Here is a 16,252-nt window from a genome sequence, read left to right as displayed (position 1 = left end):
ATTGTTCAAACAGTCGTATCAACCATGTTGTCTAACTTATCGTACGATAAACCGTTATGTCCGTGGTCCCTAATAAACCGCCACCTCCTAGACCAGTGCAGTCTAGCGTCAGCATCCGAGCTTAGGGACCTTACCCCCTCCCCCCACTCTCTCCGTTAGCGCAGTACAGGTCCTGCACCGCAGGAACGCAAGTTAATGCAGCGTTACGTGTGCACACCCCGTACAAACGGAACACGGCATGTGGAAGGGGGCAAAGTCGCGTAAGGAGCTCCACCCGAGAACAGCGCCACGTTGGACGATGAGCCTATGGACAGTTGCGGTCGGTTCCTGGAATTTATAGCCAACGATTCCAGGAATCCGCGACTCGTCCTTCCAGTTGAACTCGCGCGCCAATTATAATACGCTCAGGTGAAACCGATGGTATTTAAAAGAGGTCTTTGCGTTCTACGCGCGTGAAAAACAAAATGAAACCATTTTTCCTCTATTTTCTTTGTCTCGTACACTCGTGAGACTTTACCAATAAATTTGCGACCCGTAAAGAATTTACAAAATAAGATCGAGAGATCGAGTACAGTTTTCAAGTTCGAGAAAATCGTATCTCGAAAACTGATCGAGCCATCGATCTGAAATTTGAATATTTGAATACCTCGTAGAAAAAAGATATCCGTATTGTTAAAAATAATTACAACGATACCTGCTGAAATTTCTATCGGTTGTACAATTCAATTGTACAATACTATTAAGTCTATCGTACTGTTACGTATAACTTGATAAAATATATTCATTGTTCTTTCAGTTTTTTTTTATTTGAACGTCTAAAATTCCCAGAGACTCCTTACGCAGAATCACCGAAATGAGCGAAGCAATTCGATACAGAGAAAAGAGTAAAAAATCCTTATCGTCATTGTATCATCGAACACGGCTGGCGAGAACGATACGAATTCCTCGGTAAATGTTGAAAGTCATTTCTCATACAAATGGCCGCTTTAGAAACCTCTATTGTCCCGCAGTTTGTTTATACTCAGTAATCTCTACAATTTAATGTCGGGATTTAACGTCGACGATTAAAGTTCTATTTAAATGTCGCTCGTCGGTATCATAAACTCCCCTCGCGAGCTACTAAATTATTCCCGCGAATTGCAAGACAATTGATGCAACAATTGCAACGAGAAGTACGAAAGAGAAAAAGTAGAATCAATCGTGCACTTCCTTCCGCGTTTCCCAGCTTCCCAACCAGTTTCCGTCGTGCAGACTCGATGACGAGGTCTTGTTGTGTGCGAAATTAACCCAGTTTACCCTCTGCGAAAAGGAGGAGTGGAAATTCCCTTTCAACCCTCCCGACTGTTATAGCCACACTCCCTGTTCAAATGGCGGTTGGAATGATAGAGAAAGAGGCAAAGATTACATGCATAGACCGGGACGAGCGTGGTGAGCACAATGTTTCGCATAATTATTATCGATCACGGATTACATCGCCCGCAGGGATTCGACAGTCTCTGCGGTCCTCAGAGTGCCAATCCGTTGGAATATTCATTACACCGAAGCTAATCTCCGTGATAATTATCGTCGATAAACGCAGTCTTTGCGTTACTTCGTGGCGGATAATTGCTTCCTGCGTGAATATTTTTAAATATTTAACAATCACGGTGAAATCGTTTACCCGATTTACCCTGCGATTTCGACTGAACTTCAACCGAGAGCTTGGTTCAAAAATTCCATTCGTGGGATAAGAAATATCCATTCGTAAGAATGGAAGTAACGTTACGTTATAGAACACGATGAAAAGTAGAATACCTCGCGAACCCGAATACAGTGAAGAATAAAATACAACGGAGTAATTACGTGGATTACCTAAGAAGCACGTAAATCAAGAGAGAAAAGAGTGTGGCGAGAATGTAGAAATCGTAATTTTTGTACTAAATGTCGTTTTTAAGAAAATTGATCTCACACGGTAAATTTTGTTCCCAACGTGGTTCTTTTAGAAATCATACAATAGACGATTAGATGAAAATTATGAAATAGTACTTTAAAGTATACGATAAGTTTTTTTATTCGATTTAGTGCTAGTATTAAATTAAAGGCTTTCGTATTACAATGGTACCGAAAACATTTAACTGTAAAAGCAACAACGGAACTCCTGTATACCGTAAGAAAAAATTTTTTACACTCGCACAATAATTGGCAATTAATTAAGCTTCCAAATTCCTTCACAGACGTGTAATGTATAAATAATGTATGCAATCGGGGAAGAATTAAGTGGTCTCCCAAGGTCACTTCCTCAATTGTGAATAACGCCAGGCACAGCTGGTTTTATTCCATACCAGCTCACCTATCTGTCTTTCAAACATAACGGTGAGGTAAAACGAATAGACGAGAACGGCGGGGTAGCCTAACGGTATGACGGGGATAGCCGCTCGGTGACCTTGGGAGGTCAATTGATTCCACCGCGACTCTGATATTTAAATTCTATTTTGTGATCTATCACGGTACGTTAAATTGTCGTTGAAATATTGTTACAAACTCAAATCAAAATATTCGAGATACGAATTAATGAAAACAGGACAGTACTCGTAAAAGTTTTAACAATAATTAAAAATGGAGAACTTACGTAAATGGTAAATGTTTGTAAAGAAAGAATTTCGTATTTGGAGCAACGACAAAAGAGAGGACGAATATATAAAGATTACTCTTACCTGAAGGACACAATCGTTCCAGTTGAAATATATAGTATAAATTTCTATTTACCGTTATAATTACAATGTATTCTGTTACGTTGAAAAGTAAAAAAAAAAAACGAATAAAAAAAGCATCGAAAATTTTGTAAAATGCATTCATATTTCGTTCTCCCTGGATGACCTGTATTCGAACTTAGAAATTGAATGCTTTGTCGTGTAAGTGATTTCGAGCCTTAATAAAAATTCTATCTCGCTGATAAATATCTCACATGCACTCGAGGAGACTCGTTCCTGCGCATGAATTGTGAACAATCTTCTTGAGGATTTCGACAAAGAAATCCATCACTGATATATAACTCGGGCGTCGAAAGAACGCTCGATAAAGACATCCAGCAGTATGCTGATTCAGACTACGAACTTTAATTCGCGTATTCACAGAAAGTAATTAATATTTGATAGTTTCTCACGAGAGTATTAAAAATGAGATTCCAAAGTCCCATGGGTGTCAAGAGGTCGTTCCACTTACCTGAAACACAAAAAAAAAACATAAATTATTATAATTCGAACGTTGCAGGATACAATTTTACCTACTACATCTGTTCAGGGTACAATCGCAGGGTAATGCGACAACCTGAAGGACAGTACTGTATTTATCCAGAATTTAGACGCTCAACTAGGTTTCGAGTTGACTTACAAAAATCACTATTATATTTCGAAGTATTTGTATTAAAATCTAATTGTGCATAATTAACTTTAATTTCAATCTTTCCATCGATAAATTATTTTTCGTATTCTGCTAAGCTATCCAAAAAGTAATTATTCGTGGAAAGAGATCCTTGTACCGAGCATCAACTGGAAAGATCAACATTTCAACGTGTCATCTACTTTGAGAACGTACGTTACGATTACTCAGCGCAAATAGTACGAATTCTTTTTATTTAAGATAGCTCTCCAAACAATTTTAGCACCGTTGCCTTAAGACGATTTGGGTCCAGTGATCGTTTCCGACAAATCTAACGACTAAGTGTTTCTTACGAAGAAGGAAAGTTTGTAGAGCTCCGAGGCACCGGCAATGAGTCTTTAATAGTTTTATGGTTCATGCTGCTTGCAGTGTTATTCTCAGCCAGTTTCTCCTTCATCCACTTCGTCCTCGAGATCTCCCGTCTGTTTTCTCAACGCGGATTTTGCTCCTTGTTCGCTTTATTCGTCTCGGAGTATCTCTTGCCTTTCAGCGGCAAGAACAACCGGACGGAGAAACGAAAACGCGGGGAAAAGGTGAAAGATGGCGGTAATGAAGGGGAGGAGGGAGAGAGAAAACGTGTGTTGCTTCGTTGCACAAATCTGCGATAACGAAACTCACTGCTACTACTATCTCGAAACAACTTCCCTTTCTGGTAATAAACTCGCCTAATTTCTGCCGCAACATCAACTCGACTGCCTCCGGTGTACGGTTGTTTCTTACTTCGTTGATTCTCGCTCTGTTTTCTCGTGAAATCTTTCGCTTGGATGCATTTTCAATCTCATCGAGCAACGATAGTCGCTACTAAACGAATCGTTGGTGCCTTTCGCAGCAATTGTTCAGTTTGCACATGCATTTAAGAGAATCGGTGAGACTCCGTATGCAAATACACGCGCGTAAGTAAACGAGCGACTGGGTTAAGTGAGAACATCAAATATTAAAAATTAAACACGTATCGGTTTGTTTCGAGAACGAATTCCAAAAGAACGATTCCAATTCGATAATATTTTACAAATATTTAACATATCAATGTACGAAGTATATGTAATGCGATGCAATCGTTTGAGTGAAATATGGAAAATAAAGATTGATATGTATTTAATAAAGAACAGTTTCTTCCTTAGATCGAAACCCTTTTTTAATATTTAGAAGTCGCGAAGATGTTAACAAAACATCGCCATTTGACATTTATGCGACTCGTTGCGTACGGGACAATCCTTTTTAAATTATACACTTTGGAATGTTAAGCCGTTTTGTCGTGCGATCAGTAGCACGGTGATACTGCGCATCAACGTCGCGCAGCCACGGTAACGCCATCTAGTGTTACAGAAACGTATCACGATCGCACGTCTGTTCCTTCGTCACTCTATCTTTTATTTTACAGCTCTATCTCCCTCCCTTCCTATTGTATGTTTTTTTTTTTTCAATTTATTGCAGGGAAGAATCCCACGTACGAGGAATACGTAGTAAATTCCTGAATCGCTTTTGCACTGTGCATTCCTAAAGTCCGTAGATTTTTAACATTCCCGAAAGAGTTACACCGGTATCGATCAAAGGGAACGTTTCAAATGTAGCGTACAAATGTATTCGATTCATCTTTCGATCGCTATCCACTCCCCATCGGACTTTATCATTTTTCGTTTTATATCGTAAACTTTCGATAGAGAACGCAACATCGTTCCGATCTTTCTCCTTTACGTTCTGTTCGCCAACAGTTTCTCGTTTCTTCGATACTTTCATCGAGAATGAAACAGTAATCGAAAAAGTTTTCACTCGCTCTTCGAACAAGCAGGTTTCAGACTTTCAATTAGCAGGCGCGCTTTAGAGAAGTCGTTTTTTGTCGGATATTTCATTTAAACTTAAACCTTAAAGGACTTAAGCTTAATTACCCTCAATTTATCTGTCAGGGCTTTCCCTAATCGTCTACGGATGGTCTGCTTGATCGAGCAACCGTGTCGAATTTTCCGCTCGGTAGGACCAGTTCCGTAACTTCGCAGAAATCTCGGAAGATTTCGCAGCCGTGATCCACGCCGAAAATTCTCGCGGAAAATAGGAGAGACACGAACTTTCGATCTGATATCCAGCCGAGCGTGCTTGACGTGGCTTTAGGGCACGCGTAACTCTCCAGTGAAAAGGCTACTCTCGCGCTCGAGTTTCATTTAAACACGTCGAGAACTTTCGTCGGTTTCTAGCTAACAGCCGACCTTTTTGGTAACTCTGTAGAATCCTTCGTAACCTACATTGATATATTTAATGATAAAATGGTTTTCGTCCAGAACATTATTATTCTGGGAGTAGTAAGGTGTCGAGTTTGCTCCGAAATTAATTCCTTAGAGCAATTGCCGCAAGTCTATAATTTTCTTCTCAAATCCAACGTGAATCTGTTAAGTGGTATTACATTGTTATAAGTTAATACGCAGGATTTTCTGAAACAACGAGCATTGGTTTAAAGTCATGGAAGAAACGTAAATACACGTTTGGGAATTGTTCGCTAAAATAATCACTGGGTAACTTTGTGCATCGTGTTTACTAAATATTGCAATCCTTTTTAATAAATTTAATCGTACCTATTATTTTCTAAATTAATTATTGATAATCAGTTACGGGGTTCTATTTTTTTTTTAAAGCAAATAGTGGAACTCACTCTTGTCAAGCATGAAAAATTAAATTAGTATCAATTTTGTATTATCATTATTATTATTATACGTCTTTATTACGCATGCGTGACAGTACATACATGAATATATAAAATGTAACTAGAATATACCCGTGCGTAAGTGAGAGCGTAAAAATGCTCTCGCGAAACTTTTAATCAAAATTAATTTCAGAATGCGACGCAATCAAATTACCTAATTCCGAATGCTACTTTGTGAAACAGTCACGTGATATTAATTTCGACTATTTAGAAAACTATTATTGCAATATTAAATGTAATTCGATTTTTTGTAATACAGGTACATTAAATAACAAAAAATTATTCGTAAAACGTGTCGATAAGAATCTTAAAAATTTAACGATATCGATCTTCGAGAACGTTTCAAGAGCGTGCTCAAAATTTTGTTACATTGCTACGGATCGATTGGAACTTATCAACTTCGGGATCTTTTTAAAACTGGTTTTCCCCTCTTTGAAGTATAATACTCGGGAGAAGATCACCTATGCATCGTTTACGGGCGAGTGGACGAGAACGATTCGTACAAATACCGACGATTGTTGCGAGAAGCAATGAAAATGTTGCATCGCGGGGATCATCGGGCGCACAATTTCTATAACATTCGCGATCTGCTCGACAACCTCGGCAAACTTCATGGATCGTAAGTAGCTACCGACACGATATGTCCATTTCTCCTAACAAGTGGACAAACAAGTATCGGTGTTGGAACGAAGTTGGAATTCCAAAAGACAGGTCGATCCTTCAAGTCGCCGAGATGCAGGATCGGGAGGTATAGCAATGGCGTAGCGGAAGAAGAAAATAGAGGCACGTCGAAAAGAGAATAAGAGACGTGGAAGAGAATCGGCGAGCACTCGTATAAATTCATCCGACTTCATCCCGACAAGGGTGAGCTTGCGAATGTTGCAAGGATTCCTGAAGCTGAGAATGAATGCCGCCCGCTCCTGGGGGTTGATCAACGATAGACGGTAGTCGTGCATCAGACTGATATTGCAAATAAAGGGATAACATTTCGATGAATACGACCTCGGAGTAATTCGTCTTTCCAATATGCATTTACAGTTTTACGACGGAAGAGATTCCACCTTGCAACGCGAAATACCCTGTATTCAGACAAGCTTGAAAGTTTACCGAGTAATCAAGAAAATAAATAACGTAATTGAGGGATAATAAAGCACGGAAGCTTTCGCTACCTTCGGACAAGCCGAAAAGTTTATCGTGTAATCAAGAAACTAAATAATATAATTGAGAGATAATAAAGCATGGAAGCTTTATTGTATTCAAACGAGCTGAGAAGTTTAACGTGCCACCGAGAAACTAAATAATATAATTGAGGGATAATAAAGCATGGAAGCTTCCCTATGTTCAGACAAGTTGGTAAGTTTATCGGGTAATCGAGAAAATAAATAATAATAACCAAGAGATGAGCATGGAAGCTTTCCATTAGAAATCTTTCCAATTTCCTCGTGTCTCGAATCGATATAATTTGAGATTAGGTTTTGTAACAGAATTTTTTGTATCCTCAACTTGTTTCTTACGTAGGATATTGTGGTTGTATTTTATTTCCGGTATGTATTTTTAATCGCGCGTACAAGTTGTAGGGTATATAATAAAGACGTTTAATAATAATGATCGTTCCACGATCGAATTTTTCTATGAAACTTTACCGTCATCTTTAACCACGATCGTCTCTGTATTTATTGCTCTGCTCGATATTAAATTGCCAGTCATGTACTAATTATAACCAGTTTTTCTTTCAAACTCTGTCTATACATCCGCCAAAAGCACGAATGAAGAACTGGTTTCATATAGAATACAATCGTACCTTAAAAAGAACATATTCTTATTTTGAGCAGAACGTGTACATTGTATGTACGTTTATGCATGAAAAAAGAGACATTGAATTCACAGACGGAACGCGTTTGGTAAAATAAATCGCGTCGTAGCATGCTTGATTCTTATAACGTTTTCAACGATAAAGTTCCCATCGTTGTTCATCGCGGTGAAAAGAGCGAGTTCACTGGTGCAACGATATCTAACATCATCCGAACATTATTAACAAATAATGTAGGTGTCGTTTAATCGAGTTTTTACACGCTTCTAAAGCCGATTACTGGGAAGCTCACTATGCTACACTTCCATCAAATGTAAAAGTGTTGCGCGCGTTTCAACGACGATGCAATTTCGTCGCCCATCCAGTTTAATTCGCGACGTGTAATTATAACAGACATTGAATCTGGAGCCGAAAGAATGTTCGCTTTCCACTTAAAATTCGACATCCGAACGAGATAAGCAAATATCCGTTACCGAATTCCATAAATGCAAACGTTACAATTTCATCCGATTGTTGTATAAATTTGCGATTATCGAAGATGCAATACACACCGGTGACTTATATAAATGAAACTCAATCGGAACCATTCTTCATCGTGATTCCTTCACGAAGAGCTGAATTCGAACCGGAGTAGGGAAGATCGTGTAGCAATTAACTTTTTTCTATTAATCAACATCGTAATGAAGTTCTTCGTTATTGTACCAGTCATAAACCGTAGGCTAAACTATTGAAAAATGTACTTTAGTATCTGATCTCATTAAAGAACGGAAATAACACAGTTCGATGTACACGATCTCATTAATTTTTTATTCGAATCCTCGGCTTAAAGGGTGGTGCGAGTTGATTTCAGCGAAGCCAGTTCTTAAAGCAGTGAATTCTGGGAATTGAACTACATTCTTAACGATCTTCGGTCAGATAAAAATAGGAATTTAAATTTATCGAAATGGACGAGGATCGAGAAATTTTATTCAGACTTTTTCAAATTTCGTGTAATTGTATTCGTATTACACAGATACTATCGCACTCGGTATCACGTGCAGAATTATTATTAAGACTTAATTATTTCACACTTTGGCACACGGAGATTAAGCTTACCCATTCGTTCTGAGAAATATTTGTCGACAAATAAGAAACATGGACCTATCTGTACATTATCAGAAACAGGACGAACTTAATCGAAACAACATAATGCTATTGTGTACATTACTTTTACAATTTTAAAAATCTAATGGATGTAATATAAATTAAAAACTATCCAAATTGTTTCACATAGTCCACATGTGAAATTGTTTACATTCACAGCAGACAGTCACGCAAAATGTTTCTATATAAAAACTTGTACTCTTGCCAGAGACTTTGTTTCCATTTCGTTATTAAATTGATCATAAATTTCTATAAAATGACATTTACCAAGACCAAAAACCAACGAATTAGGTATACGAAATTATGTAAATTTTACTGAAAAAATTTTCTGAAATTATCGCCCAATACTTGTATTCGATTTTTATAGTTGGAAATCGTTACTTTATGCTGTACGTAAAAGTAAAAGAGTATATTTTGTTCAATATGAGCTCATATATCTGAAAACTATAACAGGGCTCGGTGTAGGAGTATTCGGATAATAATTGCGTATCGGTCCACTTTAAAGGATAGTTAAACACCCCGAAGTGTGGCAATTGTCAGGGTAAAAATCGTGATGGAACTGCGGTCCTCGTGGTAGACCGCAAATCTAGCTACCGTACGCACCTCAACGGCCTTCGTGGAATCGATAAAGAGCGAATTTACAGGGAAATGGTGGCCATCGACTATGCAAGCGCGAATCAAGTCAAATACAGTTGTATTAAAGTCGATAAAAGCGAAGTCGTGTTTCAATCTATCACGATCGAGGCCGATTTCTGAAGAAACTCTGCTCGACGATCGACGAAATAACGTGAAAAATGTACAACGGAGTAAAAAATCAGGTGCTCGTAGTTATCAACCTTGTGGAAAAATCAAGCACCACGACGATCGAGATCAGATCAATGGTATCACCTTTGATACAGAAGAACTCCATTACTATTGTGATCTAAAATTGATTTAGATCTAAAATTAAATTTGGACATTACCGAGGTAAATAATAAATTGTTCGCGCAGTACTTGCTTATATTTCTCGCGTTTGATTTGCGATGCAAATTTTAAATTGAAAGCGCTGTCTATTAGAACTGAGTTTCGAAAGAATAATGGAAATGTTAGGTGTACGTTGAAACGATATAATATGACTTTGAAGTTGTATGTAAATTCGAACGATGAATTGACCCGCGTGTTATTAAATTTCTTCAGATTCTTTTGTAGAATTCTTGTTATTAAAGCTGGTAGCTGCACCGTGTGTTTAATTAAATTTAATTAAATATGTACTCTATATCCTGTAAACTATGATACGTATTACGTACGACCCATATTTATTCAATATTTTCTTTTATTCGTTCATAGAATAATTTATAAACGCACATCAATATTTCAGAGATCAATGTACAAGCTGAAGCGAATAAAAAATTGTTGCGCGAATGTAGGTCATACGTATCATAATTTATAAATTAGAAAATATATATACGTGTGTGTGTGTGTAGTGAAACAAGAAGCATTAATAATAAAAATCATATGAAAAATGTTCGAAGAAAATTACTAACCCATGATTTAATTGTTCGAATCTAAATGCCCAACTTTGAAGTCGTAGTGTATTATTTTAGGGCAAAAGTAATTTTCTCTCGATATCAGCTACAGTATGCAAGGGACGAAACAAAACAATTATACTACATCACCTGGGGAAACATAAAAGATGCTTATCGCGAACAACCGACGCTAGACACTAGCGACATTAGTTCTAAGGAGTTAGATGAAATCGCAAACAATTATTTATTATCCTCAATTGAAACCAAAGACACCCACCTACTCCGAGAACATTCCTCCAAATAGAGAAGACATAATATTATTCCGTACAATTAAACGAGCTTTAACGATAACGTACAATTTTTACGAAAATTCTTACCGATACCTGCATTACTTTACTCGAAGAAGAATAAAAATCCGAAAATTTGGTACTCCGTTGTCAGAAAATTGGAAAACAAACGAAAGTAACGCTATACAGCAGGAAGTGCATTTCTATGTATCGAATAGACTCGAGTGCTCCTACATTCATCCGACTATCAAACATTTATATTTAACAAAATTATTCATTAAGACTCTCCTATGAACCCTTGGTCGCTGTATTATTGAACAATGGTTCATTCCGTTGAATTACCCTTAGTTGATCTATTATTCAACATCGTCTCGTTCCGCTGAATTACCCTTAGTTAAAGTATTAGTGAACAACGGGACACGTTTCGTTGAACCTGCCCTCGGTTGGTGTGCTGTGTTATCCAATAATTTTCGTTGGTGTTATAACGCAAATGGTATCGAACGGGAAGAAAAGAAAATCGGGTGGCTGGCAACGTCGTAGGAATGCACCCACCGGTAGATCTCTATCCGATGGGATTGTGTCATTTGTACTCGAGACACCGAAAACAACTTTCCGCGGAACCGTGTCTCGCGTGGATCGAAGAAAGAACGAGTTGAATACTGATGCACAGCCTCGTGCGAAGTGGAGCCAAGTGGAGTCAAGTCGAGTGGAGGAGTCTGAGCCAGCCGAGGCCCTGGGTAATGCATCATATTAATGACGGCACTGGGTTCTCCGTTAATTCGACGGTGTTGAGTGCCGCACCAATTAAGTCTTATATCATTAGTAAGGAAAAGGAGAGAGAGAGAGGCGCCGCGGTATTAGTGTCTCCACTGTGCGCTTTCAACCTCATCGTAAACCCATATAGTATCGCCCGAGTACACCTTTTCATCGTGCATGAATTTCCACGCGTTGGTTTATTTCCACGGGAGTGGGAAAATTTTCGGTGTTCACTGTCGTTCGCGTTAAACGATACAGAAGAAACGGTTTCATTCGCGTTTACGCTCTCCGAAACGGTGACACGCAACTTCAAACATCGCGCCGAATGCAAGCCACCGGTTGGTTACACGAGCAAACGATGCACCGCGGTAATTCGAAGAAATGTAATTTGTACAAATGTCACGTGACATTTGTACTCACCTATGCAGGTTCGAGTACATCGACCCGTTGATTTTTCAACGAAACCCGTATTCCTTTTTACGAATTCATTTGGGTTTAATTCATCGGCCGGTGTCAATGCGTATTTACTTTGTACAAGTGAATGACGAAACGTTTGTCGAGGTTTTCGCGGACGAATTACGTGTAACTGGATCGGTGGACGTTCGTTGATATTGTTAAATTTACCTCGAGTGTAAATATAAGTATCAATTTTTGTTTCATCGTCTATGTGAATTTATTGAAAGTCGAAGAAATGGGGGTTCCTTCCGAAAATTTTTATCCTTTCGATCGAGCGGAGCACGTAGGAACGATCCAGAAGTTGATCTCGACTTTTACGATTGAAACGGATTCAGAATTTTGTGCCCAATGTACAAGAATGATTAAAAGTGATCGTTTCTCGATAAACAATTTTCCAGCTTAGAGAAATTCTCCCATTACTTTCTCAATCGATTAAAAATGTTATCAATTTTTCCTCCTCGATTACACGTGGACACCTTTGACCCTCGCGTTGCTCGAGTCACTGGCCACGAGATTAGAGAACGATCGATCGTTGCAAGAATTAAATCGTACTTTTACAGAGGCCCGAGACTCATTTTACGTTCAGGATCGCGATCAAATCGTTCCAACACGTCCATTAAATTCGGGAACGGGTTTAATGCGGAGAAGAAAGAGACACGAAAGAGGAAACAAAAGCGGGGACAACCGAGTGGAGAAAGGGAGAGCTTTTGGTAGCCCCGACGACCACATCCACCTGTTCAAGAAAGCGATTAATCGTGGCGGCCATTCGTGCGTCGGAAGCGATTCGAATTAGACAGCGTTCTCGCGGAGCCACGTTCGACGAATGAGAATCCAATAAATCGTCCGTGCACGAGAAATGAGCTCCGGCAGGAGCAGGTGATTCAAGAGAAAACGGCGGAGCGAGGAATGGGGTTAGAGAAGAAGCCAGATAACGATAAATTGCCCGTAGAATGCATTCGTATTCTCTTTGCACGGTGGACCAGCGGCGGACTGAAGTATTAAAGAATTCAACGAATTCGAATGACGTTCTTCGGGCTTCCATAATGTTCGCCAAGTGGATTATTTAGCAAATAACGAGACCGTTTATTAAGACTACGATAATTATCCAGTCGTAAATACGTTAACCTTCGACTCTCTTCCATTACATTCGAGCGATATTGCAACGAGTCTGAATTTAATTGTATAGTAACACTTTACAATTTAATACAGACCTGTCGGGATGCACCTCGAAGCGACGATCCAAGGTTAAGATATTTAAGGCTCGATGATTAACACGGTACAATTGTGTAACAATGTTCCTCGATTTAAATTATTTTTATGTCGTCAATGGACCAATTTGCTTTATATTTACTTCCATATTTTCAATTATGGAAGTGCAGAGGTACGATCGATTAAATTTTAACAAGATTCAACTCATTACTCGGCAGATAGATAATGGATACCGCTAAGGATCAAATGGACGAATTATTTTGAGTATTAGGTTTAGAAAGGATGTAACAATAGCTCGATCGATAAGTCATCTCGCAAACGTGAACCAGTTGGGTTCGAGTTGCAGGAGCGACGAGGATAAACGAAATGTTGAATATCAGGTACGGTTGTTTTTGTAAAAAAAAATACAGCACTATCCGGCGAGTTATCACGTAGGTGTCTCTAATACTTTCTGAAACTGATCGCACAGATCCTGTTTCTTACTCTCATTCTGCTTACTTGGCCGTACATATTCTTGCCAGCTAAGGGGCTAATGGCCAAGTTCACGCAACCGCTTCTCCTTCTCGCGCGCATTTCGATGTCACGTGCCAAGACGCTTGACAGCTGCGAGTACACGCGCGAAATCACTATACGTTGCACGACGGGGCAACATTGTGGTTTAAAATATTCGTATATCACTTGTCTCGTTGCAGTAAAAATTTACGACGAAAGAAACAACCCTTATATGCCAACGACTCAGAATTAATAGTTACGTTAGAAGATTGTTTCCTTTTCTTGGCGCGTAACGATACTCTCAATTTTTGGCAGTTACGTTGGCTAGACACTTTAACGTTCCTCAACATCGGCATCGTTAATGTATCGTGATTCTTAAGTGACACCGGTGGTTACAATAATTTACTCGTTGAAAAAATGTCCACCGCGAAAGGTCTACATTGGTATTACATTGATATCCAGTCGAATTGAATTATTACGTTAAATTCCATTCAGGAAATCCGATTAGAATTGAGAAGTTGCAGCGAGTGTGGAACCATCTGTTATCTGTAATACCAGAAATTGAATGTCACTTGGATGGATGTTCGTATTAATTCGTTACTTAGCAACTTACCACCGTAACCGTTACGTAATATTGGTTTGTACGTTTTTTTTTTCGAAGCTCGCGTGGAAAAATAAAGCGGAAAATGTGGCACGAAACACTCTCGCGCGAGGCTTCGTTTACGAGGAAATCAATTTCGAAAATTCATCGGGCACGCGTGCGATAAAATATAACTTGGTGAACGGCTCTGCCCGTTACTCAATATTTCTAGTCGTTTCGGTGTACTGTAAATATTGACGATAGTACATATTAACCGTTTCCCATCGATCTTGCTATCTTCGAACTAGTCGGAACCAGTTAAGACGGTCAACGCAGCACCGTCGATATTTACAAACACCAACATCGGCAAAAGTAACGAGGAACGGACGAACACGTTAACCGAGTACACCCGATCCCGCGCGCGCGCCGAATCGATATTCAAAGCCGAGTTTCTTCTAAACAAAGGCTCGTGGCAAAAACCATTATTCCACACTTTCGATTCGTTCTTCCGCGAAGAATCGTCCTGTGTCGATATCGTAGCTCTCGTCCTCACCAAGCTTGTACAAACCAGGGAATATTTGTCACAATATATCTGCGGCTACACGGTAAATGCATCGGGTGTTCCGCGAAACATTCTTGTTTCGATGTTACAAGCAATTTAAGTAAGTAACGTCTGGCACCGATCCCTACCATTCAGCGCATTCAACGTGTCCTTAAGGGAAGCTAGATCACGAAACTTCGCGAGGAGGGGTAGCCGCGTGTAGTTGTTTAACGACTTAAATATCTGCCGCGCATGAACGGAGTAAGAGGAGGCAAAATGGTGAACATAGGCACAGCCGCGTGGCACTAATGCGATTGGTTCGCAGCATAGAAATTAGAGTCTACTGCAGCAGTCAAGCACCGTACGGCGCATTACCAGATTTACTGCTAATTACATAATGCTCAACGACTTACACCGCTACATAAATCACGACTCGGCCGTGACACCGCTTAACCATCTGCAGGCCAATGCCTTTGGCGCACCTTTTCTACGGTTGAGTTTCTTGGTCTCCACGATTTGCTTCGCTGAGCAAACTTCGCGGAACTTTTCGTCGTGATTAATTATTTTTCGACACGCGGAAACGCGTTATATCGATCCCGGTGTTTGTAGACTGGAACCGATAAAAGACGATGAATTATAAAGAATTTAATTGTACTCGGAGTACCGGTAAACTTCCACGAAATATGTATATATATATATATTATATATTATACATATCTATCAGTGGATCTATTTATCCAGAGCTCACACGGTGCAATGTCCTTTCTCGTACAGAAATCTTTTTTTTATAACGGTTGAAAATCGTTTTCGATTAGTACAATTTAGCGCGAAACTGTCAGCATACAAGTTCAAAGGGAATAATGGCAACAAAGGACCAGAGAACCGACGACCGAAATAAAATATGAGGTTATTGGAGAGTGGTGAGATTACCGCGAGCTTAGCAAAGTATATTAAGATTTCAAGCAGTAGAAATATCTCTCTCGCGAATCTTTAAATTTCGTCACAGTGAGAACAGAGGTTACGCGATTTTAAGCGTAAGAAGAATTTAATGCAGCCGAAACGATGAAATATAATTCTTACGAGAATTGTCATTGATAACTATATCATTTTATTCGAGGAATAATCTGAATCAGAAAGTATATTATTTTATTCGCTGCCTCTCTATTCATTCAAATACCGAAGATTCTGGAATTTTATTCCGTACAGTTGAACGATCTTTAACGATAACGTAGAATTTTTACGAAACTTGTTACCGGTACTTGTGTTATTTCGCTGAAAGAATTATCAAGATTAGAAAATTTGTTCCGTTATTAGAAGATTCCCTTGTTCGAGATCTTTCTATTAATTGAAGGCTTTACCGTCAT

At 39.1% G+C, this 16,252-nt stretch overlaps 1 protein-coding gene across 2 annotated transcripts in view; it reads right to left on the bottom strand.

Moving 5' to 3' along the window:
* Positions 1 to 16,252, bottom strand: part of LOC143148989 (uncharacterized) — a 420,594-nt gene that overhangs the window by 277,377 nt on the left and 126,965 nt on the right. The gene's annotated exons all lie outside the window — the stretch shown is intronic.

The sequence above is a fragment of the Ptiloglossa arizonensis genome, chromosome 7 (genome assembly GCF_051014685.1).
Source record: "Ptiloglossa arizonensis isolate GNS036 chromosome 7, iyPtiAriz1_principal, whole genome shotgun sequence".
NCBI classification, from domain to species: domain Eukaryota; kingdom Metazoa; phylum Arthropoda; class Insecta; order Hymenoptera; family Colletidae; genus Ptiloglossa; species Ptiloglossa arizonensis.
This window is presented reverse-complemented; position numbering and strand designations above follow the sequence as displayed.